A 15,468-nucleotide genomic window follows, 5' to 3' on the forward strand; every position below is an offset into this window, starting at 1 on the left:
AGTGGAAAAGCTTTTTGCCGAGATGTAGATGAGGAGAGGCGCTAAAGACGAAGGTAGGATGCTGTCCGGAGCTAAGAGCCGCTCCCGGGCGTCTTTCGGCAGAAGCCGCGCCAAGGAGAGCACTGTGAGCGGCACAATCATCTTTGCGCGGAGAAGCCGCTTCTTCGGCTCCGGGAAACCGGAGAGAGCGGCAACTTGTAAAATGTATAGATGCAAGCTGTACAACACTGGGATTGTGTGCGTACCTTGCCAACTGATACAAAACAGTACTTTTGCACTCTCCTGACTTTTCCAGTCACATGAACATTCGATTGGAAGCTGTTTTGGACAACTTTTCTTTTCTTCCTGCCAAACACTTGGCAGACATCCGTGCAACGTCTAGAACACAATGGGAGATGTTTTCTGTGCTGGCACAGTTTTTCCGAGCCAGACATAGCGGAAAAGCTTTTTGCCGAGTTGTAGATGAGAAGAGGCGCTAAAGACGAAGGTAGGATGCTGTCCGGAGCTAAGAGCCGCTCCCGGGCATCTTTCGGCAGAAGCCGCGCTAAGGAGAGCACTGTGAGCGGCACAATCGTCTTTGCGCGAAGAAGCCGCTTCTTCGGCTCCGGGAGCCGGGGAGAGCGGCAGCTTCGGAAAGGTGAAGAAGCAAGCTGTACAACACTGGGATTGTGTGCGCACCTTGCCAACTGATAGAAAACAGTACTTTGGCACTCTCCTGACTTTTCCAATCACATGAACATTCGATTGGAAGCATTTTGGACAATTTTTCTTTTCTTCCTGCCAAACACTTGGCAGACATCCGTGCAACGTCTAGAACACGATGGGAGATGTTTTCTGTGCTGGCACAGTTTTTCCTAGCCAGACACAGTGGAAAAGCTTTTTGCTGAGATGTAGATGAGAAGAGGCGCTAAAGACGAAGGTAGGATGCTGTCCGGAGCTAAGAGCCGCTCCCGGGCGTCTTTCGGCAGAAGCCGGGCTAAGGAGAGCACTGTGAGCGGCACAATCGTCTTTGCGCGAAGAAGCCGCTTCTTCGGCTCCGGGAGCCGGGGAGAGCGGCAGCTTCGGAAAGGTGAAGAAGCAAGCTGTACAACACTGGGATTGTGTGCGCACCTTGCCAACTATTAGAAAACAGTACTTTTGCACTCTCCTGACTTTTCCAATCACATGAACATTCGATTGGAAACTGTTTTGGACAACTTTTCTTTTCTTCCTGCCAAAAACTTGGCAGAAATCCGTGCAACGTCTAGAACACGATGGGAGATGTTTTCTGTGCTGGCACAGTTTTTCCTAGCCAGACATAGTGGAAAAGCTTTCTGCCGAGATGTAGATGAGAAGAGGCGCTAAAGACGAAGGTAGGATGCTGTCCGGAGCTAAGAGCCGCTCCGGGGCGTCTTTCGACAGAAGCCGCGCTACGGAGAGCACTGTGAGCGGCACAATCGTCTTTGCGCGAAGAAGCCGCTTCTTCGGCTCCGGGAGCCGGAGAGAGCGTCAGCTTCGGGAAGGTGAAGAAGCAAGCTGTACAACACTGGGATTGTGTGCGCACCTTGCCAACTATTAGAAAACAGTACTTTTGCACTCTCCTGACTTTTCCAGTCACATGAACATTCGATTGGAAACTGTTTTGGACAACTTTTCTTTTCTTCCTGCCAAACACTTGGCAGAAATCCGTGCAACGTCTAGAACACGATGGGAGATGTTTTCTGTGCTGGCACAGTTTTTCCTAGCCAGACAGAGTGGAAAAGCTTTCTGCCGAGATGTAGATGAGAAGAGGCGCTAAAGACGAAGGTAGGATGCTGTCCGGAGCTAAGAGCCGCTCCGGGGCGTCTTAAGGCAGAAGCCGCGCTAAGGAGAGCACTGTGAGCGGCACAATCGTCTTTGCGCGAAGAAGCCGCTTCTTCGGCTCCGGGAGCCGTGGAGAGCGGCAGCTTCGGAAAGGTGAAGAAGCAAGCTGTACAACACTGGGATTGTGTGCGCACCTTGCCAACTATTAGAAAACAGTACTTTTGCACTCTCCTGACTTTTCCAATCACATGAACATCCGATTGGAAGCTGTTTTGGACAACTTTTCTTTTCTTTCATGCCAAACACTTGGCAGACATCCGTGCAACGTCTAGAACACGATGGGAGATGTTTTCTGTGCTGGCACAGTTTTCCCTAGCCAGACATAGTGGAAAAGCTTTCTGCCGAGATGTAGATGAGAAGAGGCGCTAAAGACGAAGGTAGGATGCTGTCCGGAGCAAAGAGCCGCTCCGGGGCGTCTTTCGGCAGAAGCCGCGCTAAGGAGAGCACTGTGAGCGGCACAATCGTCTTTGCGCGAAGAAGCCGCTTCTTCGGCTCCGGGATCCGTGGAGAGCGGCAGCTTCGGAAAGGTGAAGAAGCAAATGTACAACACTGGGATTGTGTGCGCACCTTGCCAACTCATAGAAAACAGTACTTTTGCACTCTCCTGACTTTTCCAATCACATGAACATCCGATTGGAAGCTGTTTTGGACAACTTTTCTTTTCTTCCTGCCAAACACTTGGCAGACATCCGTGCAACGTCTAGAACACGATGGGAGATGTTTTCTGTGCTGGCACAGTTTTTCCTAGCCAGACATAGTGGAAAAGCTTTTTGCTGAGATGTAGATGAGAAGAGGCGCTAAAGACGAAGGTAGGATGCTGTCCGGAGCTAAGAGCTGCTCCCGGGCGTCTTTCGGCAGAAGCTGCGCTAAGGAGAGCACTGTGAGCGGCACAATCTTCTTTGCGCGAAGAAGCCGCATCTTCGGCTCCGGGAGCCGGGGAGAGCGGCAGCTTCGGGAAGGTGAAGAAGCAAGCTGTACAACGCTGGGATTGTGTGCGCACCTTGCCAACTGACGGAAAACAGTATCTTTGCACTCTCCTGACTTTTCCAATCACATGAACATTCGATTGGAAGCTGTTTTGGACAACTTTTCTTTTCTTCCTGCCAAAGACTTGGCAGAAATCCGTGCAACGTCTAGAACACGATTGGAGTTGTTTTCTGTGCTGGCACAGTTTTTCTTAGCCAGACATAGTGGAAAAGCTTTTTGCCGAGATGTAGATGAGAAGAGGCGCTAAAGACGAAGGTAGGATGCTGTCCGGAGCTAAGAGCCGCTCCCGGGCGTCTTTCGGCAGACGCCGCGCTAAGGAGAGCACTGTGAGCGGCACAATCGTCTTTGCGCGAAGAAGCCGCATCTTCGGCTCCGGGAGCCGGGGAGAGCGGCAACTTGGAAAATGTATAGAAGCAAGCTGTACAACACTGGGATTGTGTGCGCACCTTGCCAACTATTAGAAAACAGTACTTTTGCACTCTCCTGACTTTTCCAATCACATGAACATCCGATTGGAAGCTGTTTTGGACAACTTTTCTCTTCTTCCTGCCAAACACTTGGCAGACATCTGTGCAACGTCTAGAACACGATGGGAGATGTTTTCTGTGCTGGCACAGTTTTTCCGAGCCAGACATAGTGGAAAAGCTTTTTGCCGAGATGTAGATGAGGAGAGGCGCTAAAGACGAAGGTAGGATGCTGTCCGGAGCTAGGAGCCGCTCCCGGGCGTCTTTCGGCAGAAGCCGCGCCAAGGAGAGCACTGTGAGCGGCACAATCATCTTTGCGCGAAGAAGCCGCTTCTTCGGCTCCGGGAAACCGGAGAGAGCGGCAACTCGGAAAAGGTAAAGAAGCAAGCTGTACAACACTGGGATTGTGTGCGCACCTTGCCAACTATTAGAAATCAGTACTTTTGCACTCTCCTGACTTTTCCAGTCACATGAACATTCGATTGGAAGCTGTTTTGGACAACTTTTCTTTTCTTCCTGCCAAACACTTGGCAGAAATCCGTGCAACGTCTAGAACACGATGGGAGATGTTTTCTGTGCTGGCACAGTTTTTCTTAGCCAGACATAGTGGAAAAGCTTTTTGCCGAGATGTAGATGAGGAGAGGCGCTAAAGACGAAGGTAGGATGCTGTCCGGAGCTAGGAGCCGCTCCCGGGCGTCTTTCGGCAGAAGCCGCGCTAAGGAGAGCACTGTGAGCGGCACAATCATCTTTGCGCGAAGAAGCCGCTTCTTCGGCTCCGGGAAACCGGAGAGAGCGGCAACTTGGAAAATGTATAGAAGCAAGCTGTACAACACTGGGATTGTGTGCGCACCTTGCCAACTGATACAAAACAGTACTTTTGCACTCTCCTGACTTTTCCAGTCACATGAACATTCGATTGGAAGCTGTTTTGGACAACTTTTCTTTTCTTCCTGCCAAACACTTGGCAGACATCCGTGCAACGTCTAGAACACGATGAGAGATGTTTTCTGTGCTGGCACAGTTTTTCCTAGCCAGACATAGTGGAAAAGCTTTCTGCCGAGATGTAGATGAGAAGAGGCGCTAAAGACGAAGGTGGGATGCTGTCCGGAGTTAAGAGCCGCTCCCGGGCGTCTTTCGGCAGAAGCCGCGCTAAGGAGAGCACTGTGAGCGGCACAAACGTCTTTGCGCGAAGAAGCCGCTTCTTCGGCTCCGGGAGCCGGAGAGGGCGGCAGCTTCAGAAAGGTGAAGAAACAAGCTGTACAACACTGGGATTGTGTGCGCACCTTGCCAACTATTAGAAAACAGTACCTTTGCACTCTCCTGACTTTTCCAATCACATGAACATTCGATTGGAAGCTGTTTTGGACAACTTTTCTTTTCTTCCTGCCAAACACTTGGCAGACATCCGTGCAACGTCTAGAACACAATAGGAGATGTTTTCTGTGCTGGCACAGTTTTTCCTAGCCAGACATAGCGGAAAACCTTTTTGCCGAGTTGTAGATGAGAAGAGGCGCTAAAGACGAAGGTAGGATGCTGTCCGGAGCTAAGAGCCGCTCCCGGGCGTCTTTCGGCAGAAGCCGCGCTAAGGAGAGCACTGTGAGCGGCACAATCGTCTTGCGCGAGGAAGCCGCATCTTCGGCTCCGGGAGCCGGAGAGAGCGGCAGCTTCGGGAAGGTGAAGAAGCAAGCTGTACAACACTGGGATTGTGTGCGCACCTTGCCAACTGATACAAAACAGTACTTTTGCACTCTCCTGACTTTTCCAGTCACATGAACATTCGATTGGAAGCTGTTTTGGACAACTTTTCTTTTCTTCCTGCCAAACACTTGGCAGACATCCGTGCAACGTCTAGAACACAATGGGAGATGTTTTCTGTGCTGGCACAGTTTTTCCGAGCCAGACATAGCGGAAAAGCTTTTTGCCGAGTTGTAGATGAGAAGAGGCGCTAAAGACGAAGGTAGGATGCTGTCCGGAGCTAAGAGCCGCTCCCGGGCATCTTTCGGCAGAAGCCGCGCTAAGGAGAGCACTGTGAGCGGCACAAACGTCTTTGCGCGAAGAAGCCGCTTCTTCGGCTCCGGGAGCCGGAGAGAGCGGCAACTTGGAAAATGTATAGAAGCAAGCTGTACAACACTGGGATTGTGTGCGCACCTTGCCAACTATTAGAAAACAGTACTTTTGCACTCTCCTGACTTTTCCAGTCACATGAACATTCGATTGGAAGCTGTTTTGGACAACTTTTCTTTTCTTCCTGCCAAAAACTTGGCAGAAATCCGTGCAACGTCTAGAACACGATGGGAGATGTTTTCTGTGCTGGCACAGTTTTTCCTAGCCAGACATAGTGGAAAAGCTTTTTGCTGAGATGTAGATGAGAAGAGGCACTAAAGACGAAGGTAGGATGCTGTCCGGAGCTAAGAGCCGCTCCCGGGCGTCTTTCGGCAGAAGCCGCGCTAAGGAGAGCACTGTGAGCGGCACAATCGTCTTTGCGCGAAGAAGCCGCTTCTTCGACTCCGGGAGCCGGGGAGAGCGGCAGCTTCGGAAAGGTGAAGAAGCAAGCTGTACAACACTGGGATTGTGTGCGCACCTTGCCAACTGATAGAAAACAGTACTTTGGCACTCTCCTGACTTTTCCAATCACATGAACATTCGATTGGAAGCATTTTGGACAATTTTTCTTTTCTTGCTGCCAAACACTTGGCAGACATCCGTGCAACGTCTAGAACACGATGGGAGATGTTTTCTGTGCTGGCACAGTTTTTCCTAGCCAGACATAGTGGAAAAGCTTTTTGCTGAGATGTAGATGAGAAGAGGCGCTAAAGACGAAGGTAGGATGCTGTCCGGAGCTAAGAGCCGCTCCCGGGCGTCTTTCGGCAGAAGCCGGGCTAAGGAGAGCACTGTGAGCGGCACAATCGTCTTTGCGCGAAGAAGCCGCTTCTTCGGCTCCGGGAGCCGGGGAGAGCGGCAGCTTCGGAAAGGTGAAGAAGCAAGCTGTACAACACTGGGATTGTGTGCGCACCTTGCCAACTATTAGAAAACAGTACTTTTGCACTCTCCTGACTTTTCCAATCACATGAACGTTCGATTGGAAGCTGTTTTGGACAACTTTTCTTTTCTTCCTGCCAAACACTTGGCAGACATCCGTGCAACGTCTAGAACACGATGGGAGATGTTTTCTGTGCTGGCACAGTTTTTCCTAGCCAGACATAGTGGAAAAGCTTTTTGCCGAGATGTAGATGAGAAGAGGCGCTAAAGACGAAGGTAGGATGCTGTCCGGAGCTAAGAGCCGCTCCCGGGCGTCTTTCGGCAGAAGCCGCGCTAAGGAGAGCACTGTGAGCGGCACAATCGTCTTGCGCGAAGAAGCCGCATCTTCGGCTCCGGGAGCCGGAGAGAGCGGCAGCTTCGGGAAGGTGAAGAAGCAAGCTGTACAACACTGGGATTGTGTGCGCACCTTGCCAACTGATACAAAACAGTACTTTTGCACTCTCCTGACTTTTCCAGTCACATGAACATTCGATTGGAAGCTGTTTTGGACAACTTTTCTTTTCTTCCTGCCAAACACTTGGCAGACATCCGTGCAACGTCTAGAACACGATGGGAGATGTTTTCTGTGCTGGCACAGTTTTTCCTAGCCAGACATAGTGGAAAAGCTTTTTGCTGAGATGTAGATGAGAAGAGGCGCTAAAGACGAAGGTAGGATGCTGTCCGGAGCTAAGAGCCGCTCCCGGGCGTCTTTCGGCAGAAGCCGGGCTAAGGAGAGCACTGTGAGCGGCACAATCGTCTTTGCGCGAAGAAGCCGCTTCTTCGGCTCCGGGAGCCGGGGAGAGCGGCAGCTTCGGAAAGGTGAAGAAGCAAGCTGTACAACACTGGGATTGTGTGCGCACCTTGCCAACTATTAGAAAACAGTACTTTTGCACTCTCCTGACTTTTCCAATCACATGAACATTCGATTGGAAACTGTTTTGGACAACTTTTCTTTTCTTCCTGCCAAAAACTTGGCAGAAATCCGTGCAACGTCTAGAACACGATGGGAGATGTTTTCCGTGCTGGCACAGTTTTTCCGAGCCAGGCATAGTGGAAAAGCTTTTTGCCGAGATGTAGATGAGAAGAGGCGCTAAAGACGAAGGTAGGATGCTGTCTGTAGCTAAGAGCCGCTCTGGGGCGTCTTTCGGCAGAAGCCACGCTAAGGAGAGCACTGTGAGCGGCACAATCGTCTTTGCGTGAAGAAGCCGCTTCTTCGGCTCCGGGAGCCGGGGAGAGCGGCAGCTTCGGGAAGGTGAAGAAGCAAGCTGTACAACACTGGGATTGTGTGCGCACCTTGCCAACTGATAGAAAACAGTACTTTTGCACTCTCCTGACTTTTCCAATCACATGAACATCCGATTGGAAGCAGTTTTGGACAACTTTTCTTTTCTTCCTGCCAAACACTTGGCAGACATCCGTGCAACGTCTAGAACACGATGGGAGATGTTTTCTGTGCTGGCACAGTTTTTCCTAGCCAGACATAGTGGAAAAGCTTTTTGCTGAGATGTAGATGAGAAGAGGCGCTAAAGACGAAGGTAGGATGCTGTCCGGAGCTAAGAGCCGCTCCCGGGCGTCTTTCGGCAGAAGCCGCGCTAAGGAGAGCACTGTGAGCGGCACAATCGTCTTTGCACGAAGAAGCCGCTTCTTCGGCTCCGGGAGCCGGGGAGAGCGGCAGCTTCGGAAAGGTGAAGAAGCAAGCTGTACAACACTGGGATTGTGTGCGCACCTTGCCAACTGATAGAAAACAGTACTTTTGCACTCTCCTGACTTTTCCAATCACATGAACATTCGATTGGAAGCTGTTTTGGACAACTTTCCTTTTCTTCCTGCCAAACACTTGGCAGACATCCGTGCAACGTCTAGAACACGATGGGAGATGTTTTCTGTGCTGGCACAGTTTTTCCGAGCCAGACATAGTGGAAAAGCTTTTTGCCGAGATGTAGATGAGAAGAGGCGCTAAAGACGAAGGTAGGATGCTGTCCAGAGCTAAGAGCCGCTCCGGGGCGTCTTTTGGCAGAAGCCACGCTAAGGAGAGCACTGTGAGCGGCACAATCGTCTTTGCGCGAAGAAGCCGCTTCTTCGGCTCCGGGAGCCGGAGAGAGCGGCAACTTGGAAAATGTATAGAAGCAAGCTGTACAACACTGGGATTGTGTGCGCACCTTGCCAACTATTAGAAAACAGTACTTTTGCACTCTCCTGACTTTTCCAGTCACATGAACATTCGATTGGAAGCTGTTTTGGACAACTTTTCTTTTCTTCCTGCCAAACACTTGGCAGACATCCGTGCAACGTCTAGAACATGATGGGAGATGTTTTCTGTGCTGGCACAGTTTTTCCGAGCCAGACATAGTGGAAAAGCTTTTTGCTGAGATGTAGATGAGAAGAGGCGCTAAAGACGAAGGTAGGATGCTGTCCGGAGCTAAGAGCCGCTCCCGGGCGTCTTTCGGCAGAAGCCGCGCTAAGGAGAGCACTGTGAGCGGCACAATCGTCCTTGCGCGAAGAAGCCGCTTCTTCGGCTCCGGGAGCCGGAGAGAGCGGCACCTTCGGGAAGGTGAAGAAGCAAGCTGTACAACACTGGGATTGTGTGCGCACCTAGCCAACTGATACAAAACAGTACTTTTGCACTCTCCTGACTTTTCCAATCACATGAACATTCGATTGGAAACTGTTTTGGACAACTTTTCTTTTCTTCCTGCCAAAAACTTGGCAGAAATCCGTGCAACGTCTAGAACACGATGGGAGATGTTTTCTGTGCTGGCACAGTTTTTCCTAGCCAGACATAGTGGCAAAGCTTTCTGCCGAGATGTAGATGAGAAGAGGCGCTAAAGACGAAGGTAGGATGCTGTCCGGAGCTAAGAGCCGCTCCCGGGCGTCTTTCGGCAGAAGCCGCGCTAAGGAGAGCACTGTGAGCGGCACAATCGTCTTTGCGCGAAGAAGCCGCATCTTCGGCTCCGGGAGCCGGGGAGAGCGGCAGCTTCGGAAAGGTGAAGAAGCAAGCTGTACAACACTGGGATTGTGTGCGCACCTTGCCAACTATTAGAAAACAGTACTTTTGCACTCTCCTGACTTTTCCAGTCACATGAACGTTCGATTGGAAGCTGTTTTGGACAACTTTTCTTTTCTTCCTGCCAAACACTTGGCAGACATCCGTGCAACGTCTAGAACACGATGGGAGATGTTTTCTGTGCTGGCAGAGTTTTTCCTAGCCAGACATAGTGGAAAAGCTTTCTGCCGAGATGTAGATGAGAAGAGGCGCTAAAGACAAAGGTAGGATGCTGTCCGGAGCTAAGAGCCGCTCCGGGGCGTCTTTCGGCAGAAGCCGCGCTAAGGAGAGCACTGTGAGCGGCACAATCGTCTTTGCGCGAAGAAGCCGCTTCTTCGGCTCCAGGAGCCGGAGAGGGCGGCAGCTTCAGAAAGGTGAAGAAGCAAGCTGTACAACACTGGGATTGTGTGCGCACCTTGCCAACTATTAGAAAACAGTACTTTTGCACTCTCCTGACTTTTCCAGTCACATGAACATTCGATTGGAAGCTGTTTTGGACAACTTTTCTTTTCTTCCTGCCAAACACTTGGCAGAAATCCGTGCAACGTCTAAAACACGATGGGAGATGTTTTCTGTGCTGGCACAGTTTTTCCTAGCCAGACATAGTGGAAAAGCTTTTTGCTGAGATGTAGATGAGAAGAGGCGCTAAAGACGAAGGTAGGATGCTGTCCGGAGCTAAGAGCCGCTCCCGGGCGTCTTTCGGCAGAAGCCGCGCTAAGGAGAGCACTGTGAGCGGCACAATCGTCTTTGCGCAAAGAAGCCGCTTCTTCGGCTCCGGGAGCCGGGGAGAGCGGCAGCTTCGGAAAGGTGAAGAAGCAAGCTGTACAACACTGGGATTGTGTGCGCACCTTGCCAACTGATAGAAAACAGTACTTTTGCACTCTCCTGACTTTTCCAATCACATGAACATTCGATTGGAAGCTGTTTTGGACAACTTTCCTTTTCTTCCTGCCAAACACTTGGCAGACATCCGTGCAACGTCTAGAACACGATGGGAGATGTTTTCTGTGCTGGCACAGTTTTTCCGAGCCAGACATAGTGGAAAAGCTTTTTGCCGAGATGTAGATGAGAAGAGGCGCTAAAGACGAAGGTAGGATGCTGTCCAGAGCTAAGAGCCGCTCCGGGGCGTCTTTTGGCAGAAGCCACGCTAAGGAGAGCACTGTGAGCGGCACAATCGTCTTTGCGCGAAGAAGCCGCTTCTTCGGCTCCGGGAGCCGGAGAGAGCGGCAACTTGGAAAATGTATAGAAGCAAGCTGTACAACACTGGGATTGTGTGCGCACCTTGCCAACTATTAGAAAACAGTACTTTTGCACTCTCCTGACTTTTCCAGTCACATGAACATTCGATTGGAAGCTGTTTTGGACAACTTTTCTTTTCTTCCTGCCAAACACTTGGCAGACATCCGTGCAACGTCTAGAACACGATGGGAGATGTTTTCTGTGCTGGCACAGTTTTTCCGAGCCAGACATAGTGGAAAAGCTTTTTGCTGAGATGTAGATGAGAAGAGGCGCTAAAGACGAAGGTAGGATGCTGTCCGGAGCTAAGAGCCGTTCCCGGGCGTCTTTCGGCAGAAGCCGCGCTAAGGAGAGCACTGTGAGCGGCACAATCGTCCTTGCGCGAAGAAGCCGCTTCTTCGGCTCCGGGAGCCGGAGAGAGCGGCACCTTCGGGAAGGTGAAGAAGCAAGCTGTACAACACTGGGATTGTGTGCGCACCTAGCCAACTGATACAAAACAGTACTTTTGCACTCTCCTGACTTTTCCAATCACATGAACATTCGATTGGAAACTGTTTTGGACAACTTTTCTTTTCTTCCTGCCAAAAACTTGGCAGAAATCCGTGCAACGTCTAGAACACGATGGGAGATGTTTTCTGTGCTGGCACAGTTTTTCCTAGCCAGACATAGTGGCAAAGCTTTCTGCCGAGATGTAGATGAGAAGAGGCGCTAAAGACGAAGGTAGGATGCTGTCCGGAGCTAAGAGCCGCTCCCGGGCGTCTTTCGGCAGAAGCCGCGCTAAGGAGAGCACTGTGAGCGGCACAATCGTCTTTGCGCAAAGAAGCCGCTTCTTCGGCTCCGGGAGCCGGGGAGAGCGGCAGCTTCGGAAAGGTGAAGAAGCAAGCTGTACAACACTGGGATTGTGTGCGCACCTTGCCAACTGATAGAAAACAGTACTTTTGCACTCTCCTGACTTTTCCAATCACATGAACATTCGATTGGAAGCTGTTTTGGACAACTGTTCTTTTCTTCCTGCCAAACACTTGGCAGACATCCGTGCAACGTCTAAAACACGATGGGAGATGTTTTCTGTGCTGGCACAGTTTTTCCGAGCCAGACATAGTGGAAAAGCTTTTTGCCGAGATGTAGATGAGAAGAGGCGCTAAAGACGAAGGTAGGATGCTGTCCAGAGCTAAGAGCCGCTCCGGGGCGTCTTTTGGCAGAAGCCACGCTAAGGAGAGCACTGTGAGCGGCACAATCGTCTTTGCGCGAAGAAGCCGCTTCTTCGGCTCCGGGAGCCGGAGAGAGCGGCAACTTGGAAAATGTATAGAAGCAAGCTGTACAACACTGGGATTGTGTGCGCACCTTGCCAACTATTAGAAAACAGTACTTTTGCACTCTCCTGACTTTTCCAGTCACATGAACATTCGATTGGAAGCTGTTTTGGACAACTTTTCTTTTCTTCCTGCCAAACACTTGGCAGACATCCGTGCAACGTCTAGAACATGATGGGAGATGTTTTCTGTGCTGGCACAGTTTTTCCGAGCCAGACATAGTGGAAAAGCTTTTTGCTGAGATGTAGATGAGAAGAGGCGCTAAAGACGAAGGTAGGATGCTGTCCGGAGCTAAGAGCCGCTCCCGGGCGTCTTTCGGCAGAAGCCGCGCTAAGGAGAGCACTGTGAGCGGCACAATCGTCCTTGCGCGAAGAAGCCGCTTCTTCGGCTCCGGGAGCCGGAGAGAGCGGCACCTTCGGGAAGGTGAAGAAGCAAGCTGTACAACACTGGGATTGTGTGCGCACCTAGCCAACTGATACAAAACAGTACTTTTGCACTCTCCTGACTTTTCCAATCACATGAACATTTGATTGGAAACTGTTTTGGACAACTTTTCTTTTCTTCCTGCCAAAAACTTGGCAGAAATCCGTGCAACGTCTAGAACACGATGGGAGATGTTTTCCGTGCTGGCACAGTTTTTCCTAGCAGACATAGTGGAAAAGCTTTTTGCCGAGATGTAGATGAGAAGAGGCGCTAAAGACGAAGGTAGGATGCTGTCCGGAGCTAAGAGCCGCTCCCGGGCGTCTTTCGGCAGAAGGCGCGCTAAGGAGAGCACTGTGAGCGGCACAATCGTCTTTGCGCGAAGAAGCCGCATCTTCGGCTCCGGGAGCCGGGGAGAGCGGCAGCTTCGGAAAGGTGAAGAAGCAAGCTGTACAACACTGGGATTGTGTGCGCACCTTGCCAACTATTAGAAAACAGTACTTTTGCACTCTCCTGACTTTTCCAGTCACATGAACGTTCGATTGGAAGCTGTTTTGGACAACTTTTCTTTTCTTCCTGCCAAACACTTGGCAGACATCCGTGCAACGTCTAGAACACGATGGGAGATGTTTTCTGTGCTGGCAGAGTTTTTCCTAGCCAGACATAGTGGAAAAGCTTTCTGCCGAGATGTAGATGAGAAGAGGCGCTAAAGACAAAGGTAGGATGCTGTCCGGAGCTAAGAGCCGCTCCGGGGCGTCTTTCGGCAGAAGCCGCGCTAAGGAGAGCACTGTGAGCGGCACAATCGTCTTTGCGCGAAGAAGCCGCTTCTTCGGCTCCGGGAGCCGGAGAGGGCGGCAGCTTCAGAAAGGTGAAGAAGCAAGCTGTACAACACTGGGATTGTGTGCGCACCTTGCCAACTATTAGAAAACAGTACTTTTGCACTCTCCTGACTTTTCCAGTCACATGAACATTCGATTGGAAGCTGTTTTGGACAACTTTTCTTTTCTTCCTGCCAAACACTTGGCAGAAATCCGTGCAACGTCTAAAACACGATGGGAGATGTTTTCTGTGCTGGCACAGTTTTTCCTAGCCAGACATAGTGGAAAAGCTTTTTGCTGAGATGTAGATGAGAAGAGGCGCTAAAGACGAAGGTAGGATGCTGTCCGGAGCTAAGAGCCGCTCCCGGGCGTCTTTCGGCAGAAGCCGCGCTAAGGAGAGCACTGTGAGCGGCACAATCGTCTTTGCGCAAAGAAGCCGCTTCTTCGGCTCCGGGAGCCGGAGAGAGCGGCACCTTCGGGAAGGTGAAGAAGCAAGCTGTACAACACTGGGATTGTGTGCGCACCTAGCCAACTGATACAAAACAGTACTTTTGCACTCTCCTGACTTTTCCAATCACATGAACATTCGATTGGAAACTGTTTTGGACAACTTTTCTTTTCTTCCTGCCAAAAACTTGGCAGAAATCCGTGCAACGTCTAGAACACGATGGGAGATGTTTTCTGTGCTGGCACAGTTTTTCCTAGCCAGACATAGTGGCAAAGCTTTCTGCCGAGATGTAGATGAGAAGAGGCGCTAAAGACGAAGGTAGGATGCTGTCCGGAGCTAAGAGCCGCTCCCGGGCGTCTTTCGGCAGAAGCCGCGCTAAGGAGAGCACTGTGAGCGGCACAATCGTCTTTGCGCAAAGAAGCCGCTTCTTCGGCTCCGGGAGCCGGGGAGAGCGGCAGCTTCGGAAAGGTGAAGAAGCAAGCTGTACAACACTGGGATTGTGTGCGCACCTTGCCAACTGATAGAAAACAGTACTTTTGCACTCTCCTGACTTTTCCAGTCACATGAACATTCGATTAGAAGCTGTTTTGGACAACTTTTCTTTTCTTCCTGCCAAACACTTGGCAGACATCCGTGCAACGTCTAGAACACGATGGGAGATGTTTTCTGTGCTGGCACAGTTTTTCCTAGCCAGACATAGTGGAAAAGCTTTTTGCCGAGATGTAGATGAGAAGAGGCGCTAAAGACGAAGGTAGGATGCTGTCCGGAGCTAAGAGCCGCTCCCGGGCGTCTTTCGGCAGAAGCCGCGCTAAGGAGAGCACTGTGAGCGGCACAATCGTCTTTGCGCGAAGAAGCCGCTTCTTCGGCTCCGGGAGCCGGAGAGAGCGGCAACTTGGAAAATGTATAGAAGCAAGCTGTACAACACTGGGATTGTGTGCGCACCTTGCCAACTATTAGAAAACAGTACTTTTGCACTCTCCTGACTTTTCCAGTCACATGAACATTCGATTGGAAGCTGTTTTGGACAACTTTTCTTTTCTTCCTGCCAAACACTTGGCAGACATCCGTGCAACGTCTAGAACATGATGGGAGATGTTTTCTGTGCTGGCACAGTTTTTCCGAGCCAGACATAGTGGAAAAGCTTTTTGCTGAGATGTAGATGAGAAGAGGCGCTAAAGACGAAGGTAGGATGCTGTCCGGAGCTAAGAGCCGCTCCCGGGCGTCTTTCGGCAGAAGCCGCGCTAAGGAGAGCACTGTGAGCGGCACAATCGTCCTTGCGCGAAGAAGCCGCTTCTTCGGCTCCGGGAGCCGGAGAGAGCGGCACCTTCGGGAAGGTGAAGAAGCAAGCTGTACAACACTGGGATTGTGTGCGCACCTAGCCAACTGATACAAAACAGTACTTTTGCACTCTCCTGACTTTTCCAATCACATGAACATTTGATTGGAAACTGTTTTGGACAACTTTTCTTTTCTTCCTGCCAAAAACTTGGCAGAAATCCGTGCAACGTCTAGAACACGATGGGAGATGTTTTCTGTGCTGGCACAGTTTTTCCTAGCCAGACATAGTGGCAAAGCTTTCTGCCGAGATGTAGATGAGAAGAGGCGCTAAAGACGAAGGTAGGATGCTGTCCGGAGCTAAGAGCCGCTCCCGGGCGTCTTTCGGCAGAAGCCGCGCTAAGGAGAGCACTGTGAGCGGCACAATCGTCTTTGCGCGAAGAAGCCGCATCTTCGGCTCCGGGAGCCGGGGAGAGCGGCAGCTTCGGAAAGGTGAAGAAGCAAGCTGTACAACACTGGGATTGTGTGCGCACCTTGCCAACTGATACAAAGCAGTACTTTTGCACTCTCCTGACTTTTCCAGTCACATGAACATTCGATTAGA

This window comes from Melospiza georgiana, chromosome W (assembly GCF_028018845.1).
Source record: "Melospiza georgiana isolate bMelGeo1 chromosome W, bMelGeo1.pri, whole genome shotgun sequence".
Classification (NCBI taxonomy): Eukaryota; Metazoa; Chordata; class Aves; order Passeriformes; family Passerellidae; genus Melospiza; species Melospiza georgiana.